General features: G+C 39.0%; 1 long non-coding RNA gene across 1 annotated transcript in view; it reads right to left on the reverse strand.

Annotated features, from left to right (window-relative positions):
* The window catches only part of LOC131975109 (uncharacterized), an 85,956-nt gene extending 62,932 nt beyond the window's left edge, over nt 1–23,024 (reverse strand). The window contains exons 1-2 of the long non-coding RNA XR_009394700.1: nt 22,903–23,024; nt 19,928–20,175 (exon numbers count right to left, since the gene is read on the reverse strand). This is a non-coding gene — a long non-coding RNA (uncharacterized LOC131975109). The remainder of the gene's footprint in view (nt 1–19,927; nt 20,176–22,902) is intronic.
* Nucleotides 23,025–23,694: the final 670 nt, after the last annotated feature.

Here is a 23,694-nt window from a genome sequence, read left to right on the forward strand (position 1 = left end):
GATTTTATTTTTATTTTTTGCCCTCATAGTTCACTGACATGGTCTCCACTGTACTATTTTGTGGTTATTTGTTGACTAATTCAAACTGAAATCAAAGCATCACTCTAAATGATAATGTTTCATCTTAGTTTTAAAGTAGAAATCTTATTAATAACTTGTATTTCTTGCAGCGTTTACATTGACTTCTTTGTGTTCAATGTCGTCTTCCCTAAAGTCATGTGTGACTAGGGTTGCAAAGGGGTGGAAATGTCTGGTAAATTTCCTGAAACTTTCCATGGAAAGTTAAGCTGGGGAATTTTGGGAATATTCAAAATAAAAATAAAAACATGACATTTCAACAGATTTATTTGTAAGTAGAACTTTATAAAGTTTTAATTATTTTACTGAACAACCAATTCTTTTGTTGAACAACAAAAACATGAAAAAGACCAATTCAAAATGTTAAATGGAAAAATTAAAAGAGCACCTCTCCCTCCAAAAAAGTCCCATTCAACATGTAAATGAATTGAACATGTGATGGAGGAATGCACAGTGCATGTAGTAGGTGTGGCCTCGATAGGGGGCGTGGCCTCAGCAGCCCTGCAGTAAGCAGTGTGCTGTGTGCATGTGATTGAGGAATAGCAGACATTCAAGTGTACTTGCATGAAATCTGGTTGTTTTAGTCAAGATTATGCTCAAGAAATATATTTTCCACAACTTTTTTAAAGTTCCCTGTTAAGGGCCAACCTTCAATTTTGTAAATTCACGGTTTATTCCAGTTAATTCACATAAATTCCTGTTAATTCCAGTTTCCTTGAAAATTCCTGGAATTTTGCAACCCCTAGTGACTCCACTTTACTCCACATTAAAAAAATCATCATGGGCAAGATTACATTGGTTAGAGGTCGGTCTGAATGTCGGTTTTGATTCATTTTTGATACATTTCCCAGCCCTAGTCATGATGTAGGGTCTTTATTTATTTGTCGATTGAATCTTTGGACCCCACGTGTTTCTACAATATTTACTCATAAAATGTCTCATAATGTTGGTAATAAAAAAACAAACAAAAAGAAATGATATTCACAGTGAGGGAGTCGACTTGTCATTTGCTCTGTACATCAGCTGTATTCCCCGACTGCATCTCCTCTACCTGTCAGCCCCCGGCACTCAATTCTCTTTGCACCACTGGGCCGGACTGAGTGTGTGTGGGGCTTTGTGTGTTATGTGTGTGTGTGTGTGTGTGTGTGTGCAGGTGGCCCCAATCTTCCCTGTGAGGATATTCAAAGCCTTTTGGGATGGTTGGCAAGATAGCAGAGACAACACCTACAGTGTGTGTGTGAGAGTGTGTGTGTCAGTCTCCAGAGGGCAATAATGATCTGTGGTCAGGGTCAGTGGCCCTGAGTTATGAGGACATATTGATCCCAGCAAGCCTTGTAGTGATTGAGGGTTGTTTGTGTGGACAGTAGCTCCCATCATTGAGCTCTGAGCGCTGCGTGGTGGACGAGAGGGAAAAACGCACCATCCATCGTCCATGGGTGATGAGAACTCACCATGATTCTTAAGTGAAGATCCCGGATCACCCATGGACATAGCAAAACACTTTCCTACAACTACACTTAGTGTTTCACCAAGGTTACAAGGTTTCTCCCAGGTCCCAGACCAGTTTGGAGCATACGTCACTGCTACATTACTGACAGTTGCGTGCGTATACTGGTGGCAGAAACTCAGAGGAAAACAAATACGATCTATGATAAGGAAAGGTTTCAGAAGGTAACCATGCTGCTGTGCCGTGGGATATCAAAACATAAAAAAAAGTAATTATTTTATCCAGTCTGACCATAAACGTCAGCATCCAGCTTCAAAAGGGCGTCTTTGACAAAGTAATCAATAAGAATGAAGGCCAGTTTTTTTTTTACTGTTTCTGTTCTGAAATCCAACGGCACAGCAAGACATCGTTACCCCTGAAACGCTTCTGTTTTCCTTGTTGTTGTCATAGATCAGTCGTTAACAGTCGTTTCCCTCTGAGTTTTTGACAACTTAAAGTAAGATTTACATAGGCAGTAGCAGTACCTCTGTCCGTAACATACAAAAATCCTCAGACAAATCTTGATGTTAAGCCACTCTTAAAGCTATTTTGTGTCCTTTAGCATCCCGACAGTATATATGGATCTGGAAATATCACTCTAATGTTAAGGGTTAGCTTACTCACGTTACAAACCATGAAAATAATCGTTAAAAAACATTAGTTAGGCTCCGGCCACAAAATACATAATTGTAAACAGTCTATTGGTCTATTGGTAAGCAGAAGTGATGTGCTGCTCTAAATAATACGGAAAAGTGAATAGATAGTGTGGTGGATTTGTCAGTTAGATGATTTAAACAATCCCCTCTTTTATTAAATGTATAGCTTTTTCTGTGTAATGTAGCACCACTAAGCATGTTCAGTTAAGTTGTATAAACCTGATATTATTTTTCATAAAAGTACCATTAGAGAGGACATTAGCTTGGGCATCTTAACTATATAACACAACAAATTATCTGTAGCTGATGAATAGATCTGCAACTACAAACTACTTTCATTAACACTTAGAATAAACAAAGAATAAATGAATATAAAAACTATCAAATGTGAGAACATAGCAGAAAAAACACCCAAAACAATTTCTGAGAGGTAAAGGAGATGACTTTAAATTGCTTGTTTTGTCCAACCAACAGTGCAAAATCCAAATAAAGTGAACATACAGTGATAAATTGGATCCTCTGCAAGCCTGTGTAAGCCTATGGTTAAATTTAACACACTTCTCTTCACCAGTTTGCAGAGACGTGTGCATGCATTCTTGCAGAAGCATAATTTCAGCCTAAGTGGACAGACACTAAATCATGACTATGTGGACTGCTACACAGGTGAGCGATTAAATTAAATACAAACAAATAGTCTGTCAGGTCTTTGACAAGGTCTGATAGTCACTGCCAGCATGTAAGTTTTACACACAACTTGAGGCAAATGGGGTCAAAAAAAGGAAAAGTCATATGGTTGTTACTCAAACTGAGGGTAAATTATTTAATACCACACAGAGGTAAATAGATTTTGGTAAAGTTCGCTGACACAGACAGACAGAGATTTCACAGAAAAATTGCTATGAGCATACATTTACAGACTCAAGAACTGAGTTGTAGAACTAAATCCACATTTCACTGACACAGTCTTGACAAAAACTCTACATCCTAAGATCCCCAAGCCAGTGCTCATGGCAGGGCTGTCATTCAAAATTGAAGGCCAGGGCACAATGACACATAAGCCTTCAGCAGTGGAAAAATAATACAATCATCTCCCATCCGAGGCCCACATCTGGGCAGGTTTTGATTAATAAAAACCCAGAGGGTGTTCTCAACCAACAGTGACCTATTACTGTATGTGTAACAGTGGTTTATATGTAATGGTACAGCCAGCTATCTCTTGGGAGTCGTACGGTAAAAACACCTCTGCTGGGTCATATATATACTGTTCCCTGATGCCAAGAAAAGGAAAACACTGCTAAACAAATTCAACACGACCACCACGATGAGGTTAAACACCTTTCTTGGCCTGCCTCATCACCAGATCTCATCATCATTAAATATTGATGGGAAGGGAAGTTCTCTGGATAGAAAGCCAAGTAGATTTCCATCTCCCTCAATCCCCCAATGAGCGGGAAGTATTCCTCTGTAAGGAATGATCCGATATGTTCTGACAGCCTTCCAAGGAGGATTGACACTGTTCTGAGGAGATCATCCTATCTACTGATAGTTTATTTCCATCCCGCATGCCGCAGTAACATAATGGCATGTTTACCAATGCATTGTGTATCTGTGGCTGAATACAGAATAAAGAGAGATTTCTTCTCTATTAAACATTTTGGGTTTTTCCACTTGTCAGCATTAAGTTGCTGTATGTAAGCATTTAACTTGCCAATAAGCTCATACACTATTGACCCCCCAAGTCAAATGCCTGCATATATTGTAAAAAAATAAAAATAAAAAATAAAAAAGCTGTGAATTTCATTAGATGGTGACTTAATAAGCAAATAAGCATCTTATTCTTAAAAGCATCCTGAGGAGTTCTCTTAAAAAAAGTTGTTAACATTCGGTGTTTCTCACAGAAAAAGCAGGGTGTGTATCCTTGAGGCATGTTGAATGCATTTATTTCCTTATAAAACATCAGTTAAGATGTTATTTTTCATTTAACACTATGCTATGTTTAATCTTTGATGTTTATTCTATAGTACAGTGGGTGATATGTCTTCTTCTTCTTGTTTTATGGCTTGCATGCATTGCATTGGTTTTGCAATATACTTCCTGCATTTGATAGCAAATGTTCTGTGTCACTCATGTGTTTGTGAATGAGGGGCCATATAGGCCATAATTCATATCTACTAAACTTGAGTGAATGTGAGAGGTATTTTTTGTGTACGTGAGAGGTAAAATGTAAAATTGAATGTGAGTGGTAAAATGTTGTATATGGCAGGTAAAATTGTGTATGTGAGAGGTATAATTGTGAATGTGAGAGGTATGATTGTGAATGTGAGAGGTAAAACTGTGAATGTGAGATGTAAAATTGTGAATGTGAGAGGTAAAACTGTGAATGTGAGAGGTAAAATTGTGAATGTGAGAGGTAAAATTGTAATTGTGAGAGGTTAAATTGTGAATGTGAGAGGTAAAATTGTGAATGTGAGAGGTAAAATTGTAATTGTGAGAGGTAAAATTGTGAATGTGAGAGGTAAAACTGTGAATGTGAGAAATAAAATTGTGAATGTGAGAGGGAAGACTTAGAATTATGGTCTCTACGGCCCCATGTACAAATCCATTTAAGAAAGCCCACACAAACAAAATGGGGACCAGTAGTGGTGGAAAAATTCCACATGGTACCACTAGATAAAAAGTGAGCAAGTGCTTTAAAAATGCTCCAAAATGCACACAAAATTGGCTCAACAACAAGTGACCAATAGAAAGAAAACCAATGGTACGGAATCTTTTAAGACATGCACAAACACACATGCACGGCCTCTCCCAAGCCCAAGGCGACCCCATTTATGCTTCCTCCAAGGCAATATTGCCCTCTGCACTGTAGGTCACACCTCCTAAGCCACTAACTGTGATTGGCTCTTGGTCATTGGCCTGGGATCCCCATTCCCTCGACCACCATCAACTTGGCCAGAGAGATGGTGAAGACCAAGTTGATTTAGTGGATAAGGGGATTAGATGGGAGAGGTTGGCTGACCTTGAGGGAATGTCAAGTCAATTCTAGTGCTCACTTTCCCTCTTTGCTCTCTCAAACACTCATCCTATATTTGTATAGTAATATCATAGCCCATCATCCTCTGTGTATTGTACTGCACGGCTCTCCTCCTCGCAGCATATGGGAGGTCCTGCTGTTCCTGCTGCCTGCCAGTCACAGTGTCAGAATGCAATGTGCTTTCTGGTCTCCACAACAATGCCACCAACAGTTTCCATCACATTTTGTTCTGCTTTTCCAAAATGATGTCTCTCACACGCTTAAACATTCTTGCTCAATGTCAGCCTGTTAACGACACTGCAGCCAGCAGTAAATCTATAATAAACACACTTTTTCCCCCAATTGTAGCTAGGCAATGCTTCCAAACACAGAAATATCCAGTGTCGAAGCTGTCTTCAACAATACTCAAAGGTATAATATGCAACATTTTAGCATTAAAATGTCTAAAAAACAGCATCTGTTAAATAATTTCTTGTGGTTTCCATTTCATTAAGTTGCCTGCATATGTTACAGTATCCTACTTGTCTTCAAGAAGATGTCATAAATGTATTTTTATCCAGTTTTAAGCAACATTTTTACTATAAACTTTTTAGATCGTCGTTGTTGTCATCGGATGTCTGTATCTTATGCAATCACAGCAAAACGTGTCATGACTATTTCCCCTCCAATAGGATTTTTTTTTTTTTACCCTTGGGACGTCCTGTGTCCACTGAATAGAATATTCAGTGTATTTAGTGGGCTTATTTACTGGGTCCATTTGTTTAGGAGGCAAGGATAACTCTGGGGATATTTCAGCTCCTGGTAAAAACCTTGGGAGAATCTAAATATTAAGTTATCAGAAAAAACAAGCTGAGCAAATGTTAGCACTGAGTAAATACTGATTTTTAATGTCAAACTGTTTTATTAGGTGTTTTTACTGGTTTCAATCGCCTGGTCTTCCTGAAAGATGAACACTAAAGGATTCCTAACTGGAAGCAGTTGACTGTAATGACGACAATGGTGGAGAAGACAACAAGTCTCATGATACAAAGCTACTTTACAAAGTCACCAAATTCTTTTGTTATTGTTTTGATAGAGAGACCCCAGAGTGACAGAAAAAACTGCATATTGACTATTTAAGGAAGTCTCTGTAAGGCCAAAAAAGTTTTCCTTCAAACAGCCATGGGTTTACTGGAAGCCAACAGCAAAAGCAAGCAATGCAACTACTGTATTATGTGTTCACTGGTGTCTCTCTCACACACACAAAACTTCCTCTACTCTATCTCTCCCTCTGCAGCCGTGTCATCCAGTCATCCAGTTAAAGGGACTACAGCCAGCTTTAAGCCACTCTAAAACCACACAAGCCCCATAAGCCACTGGATGCAGCTGTAGCTGTGTTGGATGTGTGTTGCTTTTCATCAATGAGCTGGCCACTTGTTTTTTTCTTTTCAAAGCCAGATGTTGGTTGTTGTTTTTGTGAGAAAACACATCTAGAAAGGTGTTCCTGCTACAGAAGCACAGGGGGCTATAGTGCATGTAGATTGTGTAATGGAGTTGGAATCTGCCTTTAAATATTCACACATACAAACATAGCCAACAAAGCCTTTAAGCCTGCAGTACACAGAACAAGTTGCATTAAAAAAATGCCACATTCTTACAGTTTGTAACCAAAGGCAGAGATTTGCATTGGCCCCAATTCCCCCAATGCACCATGCTTTGAAGGGTCCAGAGTTTGTTTTTTTCCTTTATCAGCATTTGTTCCTATTTCCAACGCCATCTCTTTCATCGTACCTTGCAAATTCAAACCCCACAGGGGGGCCAGGAGTCCACTCACTGTGAATGTATTGGCAGTAGCACCGCGAGCTGTACTCAATAGCCTTCAAGATTGATCGTCGAATTAAATTTCAAATTGAGAACACTAACTGTTAAGAGTTGTTACATGTATTTCTTGAGTGACTAGTTCTTCAAAAACATGTAGGCTCTGATTGGGCCACTCAGCTCTCTGTCATCAAGAACAATTTGTCTTGATTCTTGGGAGAATTAAGACAAATGGATATCGCCCATTAAATAGGGTCAGTGCAGTTGATTGATGCATCCAAGAATTTAACGCTCAATGGCCAGACAGTCATTCTACTGCAAACTCCCACATCTGAATGAATGAAACTATATTTTTGTGAGATATGTTATCATAGAAGTTGGTTATTTTCCCCTGGTGACAGCAATTCTTCCACAAATACACTGTTTAAACCAGGGCTATATGGTTACTACTGGAATTCTACGCCTTGCTTGAGGCCACCACAACATTGATAAGATGAAAGTCTTAGTCCTTCTCCTACCAATCACAAATCTCTCTGGGGGTTTACACTGACAGCCTTTTGGTCACAGGCTTACCCCTCTAACCTGCAGGCTTCAGAACGTCAAGCAAGATCATGACTTCACAGCAAATAAAAACCCAGCTTGGAAGGCAAACCTTGGTGTGAAGGATTTGATAGAGATGTCACGTTGCTGTCACAAATTTTGTCCTTATTTGATAGGGCAAGCATGCACCAGGGAACAAGTAATGAGCCAATTACACCCTTCCTTCTGATCACTCCTGATGATGAGATGAAATGTCATCCTCTGGGATTTTAATTGCATCTCTCCTCTTTACTCTTGAATCAATTCTCTGCAGTGGCAATGATACACAAAGTGTTTTGTTTATTCAGAAGCCAATTCCAATCAGTATCCATCTCTCCATCCATACCAAGCCTAATGCCAATCATGCACTTCCATCACTGCATAAATGCATGCATCAGATCAATTTCACTTTAATTGAAAATGAAACAGTAATGCATGTCTGTCTGTTCATAATCACCACATATATTGTATCAGTCTATTCACCGTGCGTTAATTATAGCTCGAGGTAAAAAAAATAAAAAAAATACCGAGTTGAAAGTGAACCCCTATGTAACCTGCAGCAATAGAAACGGCAGTGGGTTACTCGAAATCAGTTGAAACAGCGTCCCCTGTTGCCTGTTTGGTCGCTCTACTCCTGAAAATCATTACAGACAGGAGAGCTAAAAATTTGCAACAACCATATCAGCACTTCACTAATCCAAATAAATATGGATCGATACTTTTTTTTTTGTTCGCTTTTTCTTTTTTTAGAGGCGCGTGCAGAGAGAGAGAGAGAGAGAGAGAGAGAGAGAGAGAGAGGCGCTCCCGGACCTGTTGACCCAGAGCTATATAAAGAAAATATGAATTCATTATCCGCTGCGCGTTTTGGCCGACCTGCAGGGGCGTCACATAATTGAAAAGCACTTTTTTTTAGATGAATTTTTCCTTCTCTTCAATAACCAACACAGCCGAGAAATCCCATAAACATCACATGACAAAACATATTACATTCTGTGCAACGAATAATAAACGATCTTCATTCACTGATCTCATAATGAACTGATTATTTATGTTGTGTCTTTGGGCAAAAGTTGTCATTTTTTTGTAATGCGTAACAGGCCTATGTCATTTTTTAATATGAAATCGTCTTCTCATGTTGACACCTAAAGGCTGATTATGATTTTCTCCATAGCTGGTGGAAAACATTGTGTCAAAGTGGTGTTGGAAAGTGAGAACATACAGCATATCACGGCCATATATTAACGCCCGTTTTAAGAAACGTGTTTACATTGATGGTTATTGCTTATTACAGACTTCATCACATATCCAATGCTTTTTTATATTAATGTGAGAATAAATTGTTTACCTTTTCAGACATCAAAGAAGAGCGCGTCTACGGAGTCTCAGGAGAAAAAAAGGCCTGGTAATCCGTAAATAGAAGCTCTACTTTCCAAATTCTTCTCCCCTGCTCTCTGTAACTCCAGAGCCTCTGCTGAGGCTCCGCTGGAGAGGTTTGATATCCGAGCGATTCCCCCTAAACCAAAAGCAAATATCCGACCAGGGGCATTCCTGTGTTCACAGCACTTCCTCTGCACGTCTTCTTTTCAACATGTTTTTGCGCAGAACTCTGTAAAACAGCAGTTTGTACACACACACACACACACTCACACACACACATACAGTAGAGAGAGAAAATAAACTGATGAATTGGACACCTGCGCGCATCAAAACCGGATCCGATGGTGCGCCTCGGGAACCCACGTGTCTTTCCTGTCCTCCCTCCTCTCCAGGCTTTTTTTTTATTCTCTTCTGTTCACCGAAACAGCGGGGATCACATCGACGAGGGGCCCAGAAACGGTATCCAAGTTGACCAAGGGACTAATCGCTCCATCAGCGCAGACTGACGCGCTGCGCCCCGGAGACTGGAGAGGTTACGGGCGCCTGTAGATGGCAGGTTGCACCGGAGAATATCAGGAACCTTCAGAGGGAGACGGGGGAATATTCAAAAGGAGACATGGGGGAGTGTCTCCTGGCAAGCCTCGGTAGTCTCAATGCCCCCACGATCCCCCCCAAAGGGTCTCCAAAACGACGTCCTCTGGTGGATTCTGTCCCCCACCGACAGCGGGGTTTAAACTACGCCCTTGTGGCGCGGTTTGTGTCTCCAAACTCGGGGAATTCCTCAACTGAGGCGCAAGTGCGACTTGCTGGATCAAAACTGTGAAGGGCTGAAGGAAAAAAAGGCAGTGGAGACTACACCTGCCTGTTGCGATTGTTAGGCGGGTCCCCGGTGTGTGTCACAGCGGTGGGGTGTGGGTGAGGGGGTTATCAACAGTTTGCCTTTAGTCGCTGCTTAAGCCTACGCACAAACCGTCCGCCGGTGATTTCATCTCAGCGAAGAAAAATATAAGCTCTGAAACGGGACCAGCAGCCTGTGAGTCACGGACCGCACTTCTGTCATTACCGTTTGATTGACATATTTAAAAATAATAATGATAATAATGTAAAGTAATCGATTACCAGTTAAAACCCATTACATATCAGTATTTGATGTCTTTGCGTTTATTTCCACAAGCCTCGGGCTTCGTGTCTCCGCCGGAGGATACAGGTGGGAGGCAAAAGGGCCTTTGAGGTGTCAGGAATGAATATTTTAACAGGAGGTGTATGCGCGCGTGCGTGTCCGGGAGAGAGAGAGAGAAAGAGAGAGAGAGAGAGAGAGAGAGAGAGAGAGAGAGAGAGAGAGAGAGAGAGAAAGAGAGAGAGAGAGAGAGAGAGATGAGAGAGAGAAAGAGAGGGAGAGAGAGAGAGGGAGGGAGAGAGAGATGTGGGAATCAGAATCAATGGTGAGCAATGTGTGTGTATGACTGTGTGCAAGAGAAAGTGGAGGAGAGAGGGAGCGAGATAAAACACTGTATTCAAAAGAAGAAAAAGAAAGAAAGAAGAAAAGCAGTGTGTGATAGAGTGGAGTCAAACCAGGAGAGGGAGACTGACAGCGCTGGCACTCAGTTCAGCACCATGGACAGCGACCCGGCACACACAGAGGGCTCCGGTCGCACCGGTTCACTTTTTCATGGTTTCAGTCATTATAAGGAACCTTCAACAAGCCTGCAGGTCAGGCACAGTTTCTGGCAACCTCCGGGGTCAAGTTTACTGCTCAGAATCGGCCCTGAGTAGTCAGTACCGCAGGTTGTTACCGGTTCCAGGTCGACCCCATGTCCACACGATGCAAAGAATGCAAAGCCAGTCTTTCCTTTCAGATTCAGCTGCTTTTTTTGTACTAACAATAAGCTGATGAATTAAGCATGCGAACCAATAGCCTCGCCTCAAGCTTCAGATTACTTGAATATTATCCTTAGGCTACTCATATTTATGCAGAGATACTGTTTATGGCCCATTTATAAAGAAATAAAAAAGTTAAAATTTCACAGAAATGTTTAAATAAATAAATTTGAATGATTTCAATGAACATATACCCAACACATACTGGATATACATCAAACACGTCAGTACAAACATTGTAAATCAATATGGCTCAGGCTACATCCTGGCATCAAAGCCAGCCCACTAGTACAGAGTTCTGTTCACACTTACTTAACAATATTCCCTCGTTTTGACATGACTAGCAGCAGTCTCCAGCAGCACGTATTATCATATCTGGCAGCACCAGAGGAGATGTGGAAGCCATAAAAGATGGAGGTGTTCAGTGATGAGGTAACAGATATTCTATTAATGCAACAATTCAAACCCCAAAGGACGATTCACAAGCAGCTGCTGGGCCGAATCTCAGTTCAGCCTCGCAGGAAGCTGCTGTAGATAGTCTCCAATCTGAAGTTGTCCTCCTTTGTCTCCCTTAACAACGTTTAAGCAACATGTATTTAAACATTGTTCTCACTGAATCACCCTGCTATTTATCATTAAAAGATGGTGTGCACTCTTATACGGCATTATATGAGCACTAACTGTCTACTTCAAATTCATCCACAAAGCTTCACCTAACATTAGATGCAATGTTGCAATCATACAAATATGACATATCACAGAATATAAAGTTGAGCTTTAAAAGGTAAAACCAACCTGCTGTTTTCAATTTGCTTCAGCTGTCCAGTCAGGTAAAATAATAACAGTCATATGTGGTGAGCCTGCTGTGTGTCAAAACATTGACTACTAAAACTACAAGTTAAAAACCAACAGAATAAAGGGCTGAATAATTAAGAACAATACAACTTTATTTTGTGTTTTAATGGGTATGGAAAGGCATTGCTACTGGGTAGGGTTGCAAAAAATGGAAACATTCCTCCTCTTTCCTTAACAGGGAACTTAGATATAGTTGGGGGAAATATATTTTAGCATAATCTTGACTAAAACAACTGGATGTAATGCAAGTACACTTCTATCAATATCTGCTATTCCTCAATCACATGCACACAGCACACTGCTTACTGCAGGGCTGCTGAGACCACGCCCCCTACATAGGCCACGCCCCCACATGCACTGTGCATTCCTCCATCACATGTTCAATTAATTTGCATGTTGGAGGGAGAGCTTTTACATTTAACATTTTGAATGTGACTTTTTGCACACAAAAAAAATTGGGGGGGGGTTATTTTACTTAATATTTGAATGGGCGGGGTAAGTAATATTTAATTCAACATTCATGTTTTTGTTGTTAAATGAAATAATTGATTGTTCAATAAAATAATTAAAAGTTGAAAAAGCTCAAATAAATATCTTGAAATGTTTTCCAATTGTAACATTTTGCACGGATGTCTGCTTATGTCTAAACAAAATGTTTATATTTATGTTTGGATATGATACAGTATGATTAAATGAACCCTGACTTCCAGTTAATTCCCACAAATTTTACATAATTCCCATTTTTCAATATTTCCAAAATTCCCCAGCTTCACTTCCCATGGAAATATTTCCAGCCCTTTGCAACCCTACTACCAGGTTCCATTTATATTGAGATAACCACATATTAAACTAAGCTTTTATGGCACATAATAAACTGCTGGCATTTGCAGTATATGATTTAAATCTTTTAAAAAGCAATTTCAAATAAGCCTATACGAGACTAGAGTCTTTAGGTTCAAACAAGAATTGAGTAAAGGTATTCTGAAATCACAATACATGAACTAATGTAAACAGTATAAGGAGATAAAATCTTACAAGAGCAAAAAAATTGGAACAAAACCTCTGGAAATCATTTTCTTGCAGACATCGCCTAAATGTTTTGCTTCTCTGTATGATCAACAGTAGTTTGTGTTTAGTTTAGTTATCTAAATATACACTCATCAGCCACTTAATTAGGTACACCTGTGTAACTGCTCCTTTACGCAGACATCTAATTAGCCAATCACAAGGCAACTCAACAACTCAACTCAAGAAAAACCACACAGCCACTTTGCCATTTCCTATTGAATAGACTATTTGATTTTCCATGTCAGAGGTGAAATCTGAAGAAAGTGAGGAGTGCGTCTTCAGTGGCCGTGTCTGTGAGCTCAAATCAATGCATTTACCATATGACAGTAAATAAATGTCAGCCAATATATTGTTCCACTGCTGCCTAGTTCAGTGACTGCATTGATATTGACGGACATCTTCAACACACCCTTTAGAGTCATTTGGCAGATCAGTTTGCACCCAAAAATATTATTCAGATACTAAGACATTTGCAGGAAAAAAGAGACAGAGTTTGGATGCCGATCATCTCCTTAATCTCCATCATCATTAGAACTATTTGTAGTATTTACTTCCCACTGGCTTTGCGCATCAGTTGGCTCAGCAGCCCCATCATCATCATTGCTGCTGCTGCCTATGAAGCAAATGTTTGCTTCACTAGAGCTTGTTGAGCTTTGAGGTAGTGGGAATAGATCTCCCTGCAAATACTGGCAGCAGATAATTATTTGATGAAAATGATTATTCTAGTCATCTTCCTATTTTTCTGTGGGTCATTTTGGTTCATTTATTCCCTTCTCTCGCAGCAACAGCTGCAAAAATAAGCTATAATCAAGGTAATAAGATTTCTTTTTACACAACAATTTCTATTCTTCTCCTTTTAGGCCATCTGCCTAATAGTAAAGCTACCCCTGAAAATGACTGCAGTTAGGCTCTTGTGTTTGTCAGACACCGAACATCCACTTTGACGCCTTCGGTCACTCATTTTTACTTATTTGTCTGTGTTCGTCATGTATTATGGGACTCTAAGGGCGCTTTTACAACCCAACTCCGTTTGGCTAGTCTGAATCAGAGTGAAATCGATACATTTGGTTAGTTTTTGTGTTTAGTCTGGTTTGCTTTCACAGTGCAGAAATGTAAGCAGCCAAAATAAAAAAAAAGATTTGAAGAGGGGCGTAAAAGAAGGTGGAGGTACGTTTGATTCTACCGGCCATAATCTGATCTGGTGTTCCGACCAAACTAATGTAGAGAGAAACGGTCAGAACGAGCTCCTGTTGAGGCCCTTGGTCGTCAACAATGTGTTGATACATTATTTCCACAGACGATGTGTGGTGATCAGACAGCTGTAGAATCAGAGAAGGCAAGTCTTGATGCTCCTACCACAATCTGCTATTTTGAGCAATGAGTTGATAATTCTGCATTGACAAATTAGCTTTAGCTCAGCGGTAGCCTACAAAGTGACACTGAAAGACATACATTTCATCTTTATGCTATTATCTATGTAAATCTCACAAAATGCCCAGGCAGGTAGCCCACAATCCACTGCGTTTTGGTTAATTTCCTTTAATTGGGTCGGATTCTGGACGGATTACGTTTACATAGCGCTCGAACCGCTCTAGAGTCCGTTTGGAAACGGACCAAGGCCCTCTCTGCAAGCGGTCTCTGACCGGTTGTTTTGGTTCGCACCAGTGTATGATTGGAGCGTTCACAAGCAACCAAATGGACCGTAACAAGGATTTAACCACTGCAGAGTTAGATTAAAACAGACTAAACTTTGGGTTGTGAAAATGCACTAAACCTGGTCCTTCTCTTGCAAAACTTCTACTCTATAAAGTAGAAAGGGGAATTGATTGTCCCTTTGCACAATTTCCCACCTAAATTGCCTCTCTGCAGAGGGTTTGGACAGTTTGTTGATACAATCCAATATCCAAAAGTTAATTCACCAGGTGCTGAGTTTTTGGTCTTTCAAAGCCAATTTTTTCTGTTTAGGGACTCAAACTAAAGCCAACTTCTTGGCATTTCAACAATCTCTGCATCTTCTCCCTCGCCCTCTCGCATTTTAAGCTGCTCAACAACGAAGGGCAGTAAGTTATGAGAAAACACCAGCAGTCAAAATGTATTATACTCTACAGCCTGAAAAGCAAATGACACATCTGGGGATTGTGCCAAAGATCTTGCTTTTGCTGTAGTTTATATACCGTTTGCCAAGAGAGGTTGACAGAAGGAATATGGATTACTCATCGCAAATTTGGATGGCGATTTATTCAGAGGTTGTCAACGCAAAACTGAATGCAAACTTGTTCTCTTTTTATTTAAAAAAAAAAAACAATAAGATATTAATTCAAATGAACACATATCAAGCCCAGCATTAGATTGGTACTAGCAAAATTTGCATTCAGCAGCTCTCATTTCCACTCAGACTTAATCAATCAGAACAACATGCATTCCAAAAAAACAGGCTTTTATCTGGTATATCATAAAAAAATAATTCCTATCAAATCAAAGGTGGCAGAACTTTATGGGTACATCAAGACACCTTTGACTTGTGATATCAAGCAAATTAGATCACTTTTTTTTTCTCAAAATGGTAAATAAAAGCAACGCCTTGTCCTTTTAATACTGCCGCTGCCCAAAACATCTCTTATTAGAAGTGGGGGGAAAAATCCACACAGCATATATATAACAATATTATATAGATTCATAACCGCCAAGTATCGATATTTAGCATTCCGGTTCCTGTCAGTATTTTCATAGTTCTTTTCGGAGGCCGTAGCAGGCTCCCTTTTGGGAATATGCTGGATACTGGTATCATAGGAAACTAAAAAATCAAAGGAATATATAGGCACCATGTGCGTCTGGATATTGTGTCAAGACGTGCTGCAAAGTTCGTTTCATTCAAATGATTCAGAGCAGTGAGGCTTAAAGTTGAGGAAAGTTTGAGAAAATGCTGCAGTTTATGTCGTCCATACATGTTTGATATCAGTTGAGTTCAGTTTGACTAAATACTTTGTTGGTCAGTCTGTGGGTTTGACTCTCATTGTGGAGATATAAAAAGACTGAAGTGAGATGAATAGACTGAGAATTTTCTCTTATTTAACAAAACAATTATTGATTGAATTTAATTTTGTGGACAAAAGATGCAGTTAAACAGTTAAATTGCAATATATTGTCTCGTAGTACTCACCATATCAAATGCAAAATGCTTAAATTGCAATAATACTGTATCGGTACTCAAGTGGGATAAAATCGAATCGTGGAGATAGGCCTGTCACAATAACACATTTTTAAGGACAATATATTTCCCCAGAAACTATCCAGATAAACGAAAGTATTGTTGTATGGATGTCGTTTTAATTTTATAACGATATTAGAGAATAATAAGTCCATCCTTTTCCACAGCAATGGATTTTTAAATCTCGAGAATATTAAACATTGGAATTGAAATGTGGAAAAGAAATATTGAAATATCCTAAATAAATAAATAAAACATATAAAACACTTTCAGGCTGTGTTAAAAAACAGTGCAATGAGAGAATATATTATATAATTTTATTATTGAAATAACATTTAAACAGCTGGAATGGATGGGAAATATAGTTGTTTTTCGGCATTTCGAACTGCCTGTCAAACATTTGCAGCATTACTTTAAACACAACACAAAAAAGCACAAGAAGTCACGCATGTAAACGGCAATATGTTGAGTGACCATTTTTATATATCGAACGATAAGTGGATATAGTAATTATTGTGACAGACCTATGTGGAGTGTGCTGATTCACACCTCTGTCTCTTATATTTCTGACTTTTGGCTTTCATGACATAGAAGTGGAGCAAGAAAAACACAGCTACATGTGGTGAACCAACAGTAGAGTACTGGCACGCTCAGGCACACACTGTCCCCGACTTTATCTCACACACAGCCACTAACAGAAACACACAGAGAAGCATAGCCTAGGTGACAGCGTGGTTTATCAAAATCTTATTGGATTTCACCTTGTTCCCTGCCACTGCAAAACAGAACAAGGAAGGTCAAGCGTCCTCCAAGACGCTAGTAAGCAATCCCACCCAGCACGGCAGTCATTGTGCACCACCGTCACGTCCCTGCTGTCCGCTCAATGCCCACTTGTCTCTTTTCACATCAGGTCCTCATACATACCAGTGAGGGACCATGGGGAATAGAAGAAGGTAGAGCTCTGAAATATTGCATGCAGCATGACATGGTAGAACACACCCTGATTGATTTTTATTCTAAGTATTCTGCACACATGCTTGTCCAGGGCAAACTTACAAGGAGAGCAATAGTAGAATAAGCCCAAAGCAATTGGTGGCAGAGGATGTGAAGGTCTGAGTTACAACATGCAGAAAGCAGATGTCACAGAACATCTCAGTGCCACTTGAATGATAATGTAGAAGCTCTGTGGTTGAGGGGGAAAAGGGAACTTTCTCAACAGGAGTTTGGAAGCAAATGTGGGTTTTGAGGTTTGATTTGTCACATAGGTGAGTAGAGAGGGACATTCGTCCTGTCAATGAATTCTCAGTTTTTGCGAAGAGCGGTTCACTGAATGTTTTCCACATTTATCGATATGCCACTTAAGACTAAGCATTCATTCAATCAGTCAATCAATCAATCAAACTTTATTTGTATAGCACTTTTCATACAAATAACATGTAACACAAAGTGCTTAACCCGCTATCTTAAATCTCTTCAATTTACAATGAGGAAACACCAGATATAATTATGGAAATATTTAAAATAACATACAATTAAAATACATGGATACTAAAAATAAATACAAAAAAAGATAATAACAATTATAAAACAGTAACGATATTATTAACAATAATAATAATTATTATTATTATTATTATTATTATTATTATTATTACCATCATAAAACCTAATTAAAGACTATACTAAAAAAAAAAAAAAATGAATACAAAGATAATAAAGCTCTATTAAAAGTCAGACCAAAACAATAAGACAAATTAAAAATAAATAAATAAATAAAATAGGAATAAACTAAATAAAATAAAATATGGATGATGGATGGATGGATGGATGGATGGATGGATAGTTGACAGTTGTTTGTTTGTTGTTTCCAACAAATAAAACAGTTATCAGCGAGCACCAAAGTAGACCTATAGAATCGCTGACAAATATATCAGAAAAATCTGATATATGAAGAGCAATTTCGGCTGACTAAAAGATGCAGAAAAGCACACAACCTCTGCACTATAAATCATAATTGCCTTGTCCTACACAAAATGTCACTAGTGCAAAGAAACACCGGAGACCACATATGGTAAGCAAATGCCAACACATGCAGATAGTAGACCCTATGGCTGATGTCTTAACGGTATTTAGAGACAGTCATATATCATACTCAGTGTCATTATATAACTCGAGCTACACTTTCTGTTTCCATATCTCTCTGACATTTACTGGCCCTTGGAGAGCTGCTGGTAGTTGCTACTGACAGAGGTGAGGTAAATAAAAATAAGGTTGACATTCTGGCAGCTTGTCTAATTAGGAGGTGAGGAAAGACAGACAGTTAATTTTGAGCAGATTAAATTAATAAGCTTAATATTAATCAAGGCTGATATTTGAAAAAATCAAGAGAAAGACATTTGGCACTTACCACAATGATTGAAAACATGACATTAAAGCAGCCATGCTGATATTACTTCCACAACACTGTGATCTAACTGTAAGTCCTGTAATTCATGAGGACGGTTTCTGAATAAACTGGACGACACTTTGCTCAGCTCGCACTCGTACAGTATTCCAGTCACGAACAGTCAAGTGCTGATCACATATAAAGAAAGGTTCCCTGAGGAGAAGTCTTCATCAAAGTAAGGACTTGCTGCAGTTTGTCCTCCACCAGGTCACCCTTTCACCCTGTAGCTACACTCTGTCAGTCTGAGTCCTCAACCAGACAAGGCTTTTATCACTGAGGCCACTTCAAAACGTCACCTTGAAGCAACCAAGCGTTCACTCAATGCAAGGTTTCACAAGAGTCTTCTGTTGGCGTTAGAAGACTCTAAGTATCTTGTTTGTGTAGAGCAGGGTTTTCAAGGTTTTCGTGCAGATCTGCCCTCTCTCCTTATTCTCCAGAAACAGTATTTTCCTCCACCTTATGTCATTACTCGAAACTTCCGTCACATTTCCAGCAATGTGATTTCGGCCATGTCTTCAGATTGCATTGCCAGATTTTTTTTATGGTGTTTTTCTTCAAGTGGAGTGAACAAAGGTCAAACTGAGAACTCAGATTTCCAGGGACAAAGAGCAAGTTATTACTCTTCTGATATTTCTAAAGCTCCTGACTTAACATGAAAGTCATAACATCAAGTGACACAACTTTCCTTACACAATATCTATATTAAATCCATGTGTGATATTTTTTTATCACGACACAGTCCACTTGGTCATGGAGTAGCCAGCCAGTGGGGAAAAGTAGCCAACTTGTGAGGCCCAGGGGCAAGAAAAATGTTGCCGTAAAAGCCCAAATTTGATGGCTTCTCGCACAATCTAATGCCACTGAATTGAATGCACACCCTCGTGCCATGCGCAAGCCACACACGAAATCATAGGTCAGTCCAACCAACGGTCAGCGAGATATGCCACACACACACACACACACACACACACACACGTAGACGAACTTATCTGCACAGCCTAGACTCTCGTCCATGGGTAGATGCACACTTTCTTTCTGCGGGATTATGTAAATCATATACACTGATTTAATCATTGCATATTTCAGTGAGTATGCCTACATGATTGTAAACATGTAAGGAATTATTGTACAAGAATAAAGCCTATTGTATGTTTTTATTCAAGGCATCGTATTTTTACCGTCTTCTTGCAAATTCCGTGGTGGATTATGTTAACACTTCAATATGATCTTATTTTGAAAGCTATATGTGTTAAGCAACAGGAAGTAATACATAAAGACATGCTTCTTGTTTACAGTGATGTTCGTTAACTTGTCGAAGGCACTAGTCAGAAATAAAGAGGATTAACTCTTTCTTAACAAACACTGGTGTAGAGGGACAGTTAAGACAGGATTATCCATTAAAATAAAAGTAAGACAAATAATACAAGCCTGTAAAACATAGTTGTTGTTTTGGTTGTTTTTTTTTTACCTTGAAGGGTTCAGCACACTCGGCCCCAGATAAGCGGTGGAAAACGGATGGATGGATGGATGGATGGATGGATGCAGCATACGTCATGTTGACATATGTTGGATGTGGCTGGGCTTATGGACCATTGAACAGCCTCAGCAGGGGATCCTTACAGATGAGCCTGTTCCTCCACCATTTCCACTCACTTGTGGTTCTGCATCAGTTGGAGTGACCTTGATGTGGAAGTGAAGTGTCCTCAGCGAATGGGCCTATTCATGCCATAACAAAAAGAAACTTGAATGAGGTCACACAGACATGTGTCAAAGACTGCACATGTGCAAGTTCTGTGAAGTTCTGATCATATGACAATTCATGTGGAAACTCATAAGGTGTCATAATGAGTAACAATTTCAGTCAGACGGGATAACGCTGATTTTTTTCCACTTTATACCATTATTTCATTTTATGGAGTTGAGAAAACAAAATAGTTTAATGCAAAGTACTGTTAAATATTTTTTAAATATTTTCCAGCTTAAATCACATTCCAGCATTAAAATATGGGAAGAGAGCTTGGAAAAGAAGGGTCACGTCTAAAGCAAACACATAATAATGGGAAAAAACCTATTGTGCAAGTTTTATTCTCTGAGCTCAAGATATTGGCTACTGTCTCACTTTATATATTTAATTAGTATTATTGATTTTGAAAGTTTTAATATGATAATATTTTGAAGTATTTTGAAGTATTTTTGAAGTATGAGTTTTCCTTATGACATTTTTTCCTGGTGTCGTCCAATGATTCTCAATCAAAACACTTAAAATACATTGTTTGAAAATTAGACTTCAGTAGTAATTAAAAAACATCCTCATAAAGGCAAAAACTACTTTAGTATGCAATTTCAACCTATTTGAATTCTTGGTCAACTTGAAAACCTCATTTGTCACTGTGCCACATACTTTTGGATTATGGCAACAATTCAGAGAGGCTCAAGTACGCTGAAAACTTAAAAAAAAGACAATATGACCCTTTCTGGCATTTAACATATCACCTCAGGACTATTTAGTTATTCGACACCACGCTCATAACTTCATTGCTTGACACTGTACAAATGAGATTCGCTTTATACGGAGTGATCGGTCAAAAAATACACTTTTACCAATGCAGTTTTGACTGAAAATCAATGCTCAGTACAAAAGACTATTAAGCCGCCACCCCAAAAAAACCTTATGTGCACACATCAGTGCTTTAAAGGTCAGCTATCACCCTTGAATACTGCATGCACAACAACACAGTGGAGAGCTCCCGCCAGTGTGCACTATTCTTGGCACAGAGACGCAAGACAGATACTTAGTCCAATAGTCCTGTAATAGCTAAGGAAATGGCTAAGGAGTATAAAAAGGCACCCAAAACTACATGAAATTATGGTGGAGACTGGTTTCAATAGTTATTCTGACTTGTTTTTTCCGCTATCTTTCTTATTTTAGCTGTGGAAGACATGAAGAAGGCGGCGAGAGATGAGAGAAGTTAAGAAAAAGGAATCAGAGAAAGAGATAATTGAGACAGATAGTGTTCTATATTTAAAAAAATAGCTTTGAGTTATCATAAGCTGGTACGTGTGTGAGATTTTCTCTAATATTTAACTTACTCATACGATTAGACATTATTCTCATCTTAAAAGTACAGTACAAGTGACAAATATCTTAATGAAATAACCAAAAATGGCTGAAAGTTCTGATGTGATTTCCCTTAATATGCTTATTGATTATCTAAGACTTTGAAATGCTGAGGCCACATCCTCCCGTCATCTGTAATGCATCTCTTCTTTTTCATCATTCCCTCCTTCTTTTTCCATCATCACAGCCCCACATCTCTCTAATCTCTAATCCCCTCATCAATATGCAGAGTGAGGGGAAAAATTAAAGTTGTTTTAAAAAGACACACTGAGATACTCAGAGAGACAGCAGAAGAGAAGAAGTGTTGTTAAAGTCTCATTTTGCAATCAACATGACCAATATCAACTATTTGCAGGAATGCTAATAAAGTGTGTGTGCATGATAGAAATGAAACATCTCTAAAACCTTTGACACAACCAACCGACCAACAGTCCCGTCTCCTAAAAATTACTTTCCCATACAATGAGACTGCATTCTCAATTACTTTTAAGGAAAACATATTATCCAAGATTACGTTTATGTGTGTGTGTGTGTGTGTGTGTGTGTGTGTGTGTGTGTGTGTATTATAAATAAGTTTGGAATCAGGGTCTGCATAGGATGATAGGGTGGACGGATGGGTCAAAGAAACATGGGACATTTTGTGTTCTGTGTGAAACAAAAAGTCAAGTTGACTTATTTTAACTTGCGTAAGTTAACTCACGTAACATACTTAACATATGGCATGGTACATATGTAACATGACTTACATAACAAAATTACTTATTTTACCCAAAACACTAAATTTGGCTGGGGGTTTTTCAATTTGCAACTTTTATGTTTGTGACTGTAACTCAGGGGAAAATATGTTCCCATGAAAAATAATCCAAAATAAAATTTTATGTTCATGTTAATGCATGTTCTGGAGCATTCTGCTGTCTTTTGCTGTGTACTTTTATGGTATATTCAGCAAAACCTTGGCTAGCCAGTCTATGTTTACATTATTAACAACAATATTGACAGGCAATACAGCAATGATATACGATCAAACAAGGCCTGTACTGTACTGCCTGAACGTAATTGAGCTAGCAAGCTGTTAAGCACATTTTTTTGCATTAAAAAAAACATATTAACAATGCCACAGTAGAAGTACTGCATTTCTATACTACCCACTGCAACACTTGCCTATTGAAATAGAGGAGAAAAGGTCTTGCACACCAGAAAAACTATAACAATGGTGTCAGTACTTCAAAATTGCTAAGTAGTGAGTCAATGCACTGTGAACATTTAGGTTAATGTTAAGCTATGTAGCTAAAATAAAGCTAATTGTTAACTGTTCATAGCATTACCTGGCCTTCAGCTTGCTTAGTCATTTGTGTGAAACCGTTGGCTACCCTGATAACGTTTCAAGATTAAAAAAAAAAAAAAAAAAACATCACAGAAAACTGTATTTTACACCACCAATGTCTTATCATAGTGCCCTCGTTTACTTTGCTAGGAGGGAGGCTCACCTCGTAGGTGCAATTACCCGGATGCTCGGCCACTGCGTCATTTTACGGAAATTAAACCGGGTCATTCGGGTTTAAAAGCTGCTGAAAAAAAGCTGCTGCGAGAGTTAAAAAAAAACAAAAAACCGACCCTTCCCTATAAAGCGACAGAGGCGTGTGGAACCAACGCTAGCTTGCATTTGCCTCAGCTATACTGTTATAAATTGTACGGAAATCATCCACCTCCACGTTTGAGACACTAACCAATATGAGCTCCAGATGTGGACAGTTAGAGCTCTGGATTATAATAAAGTCTATACTTTCTGCACAGAAAGGGGAAAACGCCTGGTTTAAGGTAAGACAGCTCAACTTGTAACATGCATGCATGTGGCTGGAATTACTTCAGAGTTTATATAAGTTTGCCAGGTGGTTGGACCTGGTTACTGTCATATTTCAACTGCGGTCAAGTGAGCCGTCATTCGCTTCTCCGTAGTTAAGCCAGCCGTCCCTATATAATGTAGTGCGCACGTATTGTGATATTTACGGTAAATTCATTGAAACTGCTCTAAGCGAGCTCACATGAAGGATAAACGCATTTCTGTCATTCTTTCTCACTTTTTTTCAGTATAAAACTCTTACCCGCAGAGAGGAGAT

Source organism: Centropristis striata, chromosome 1 (genome assembly GCF_030273125.1).
Source record: "Centropristis striata isolate RG_2023a ecotype Rhode Island chromosome 1, C.striata_1.0, whole genome shotgun sequence".
Lineage (NCBI taxonomy): Eukaryota > Metazoa > Chordata > Actinopteri > Perciformes > Serranidae > Centropristis > Centropristis striata.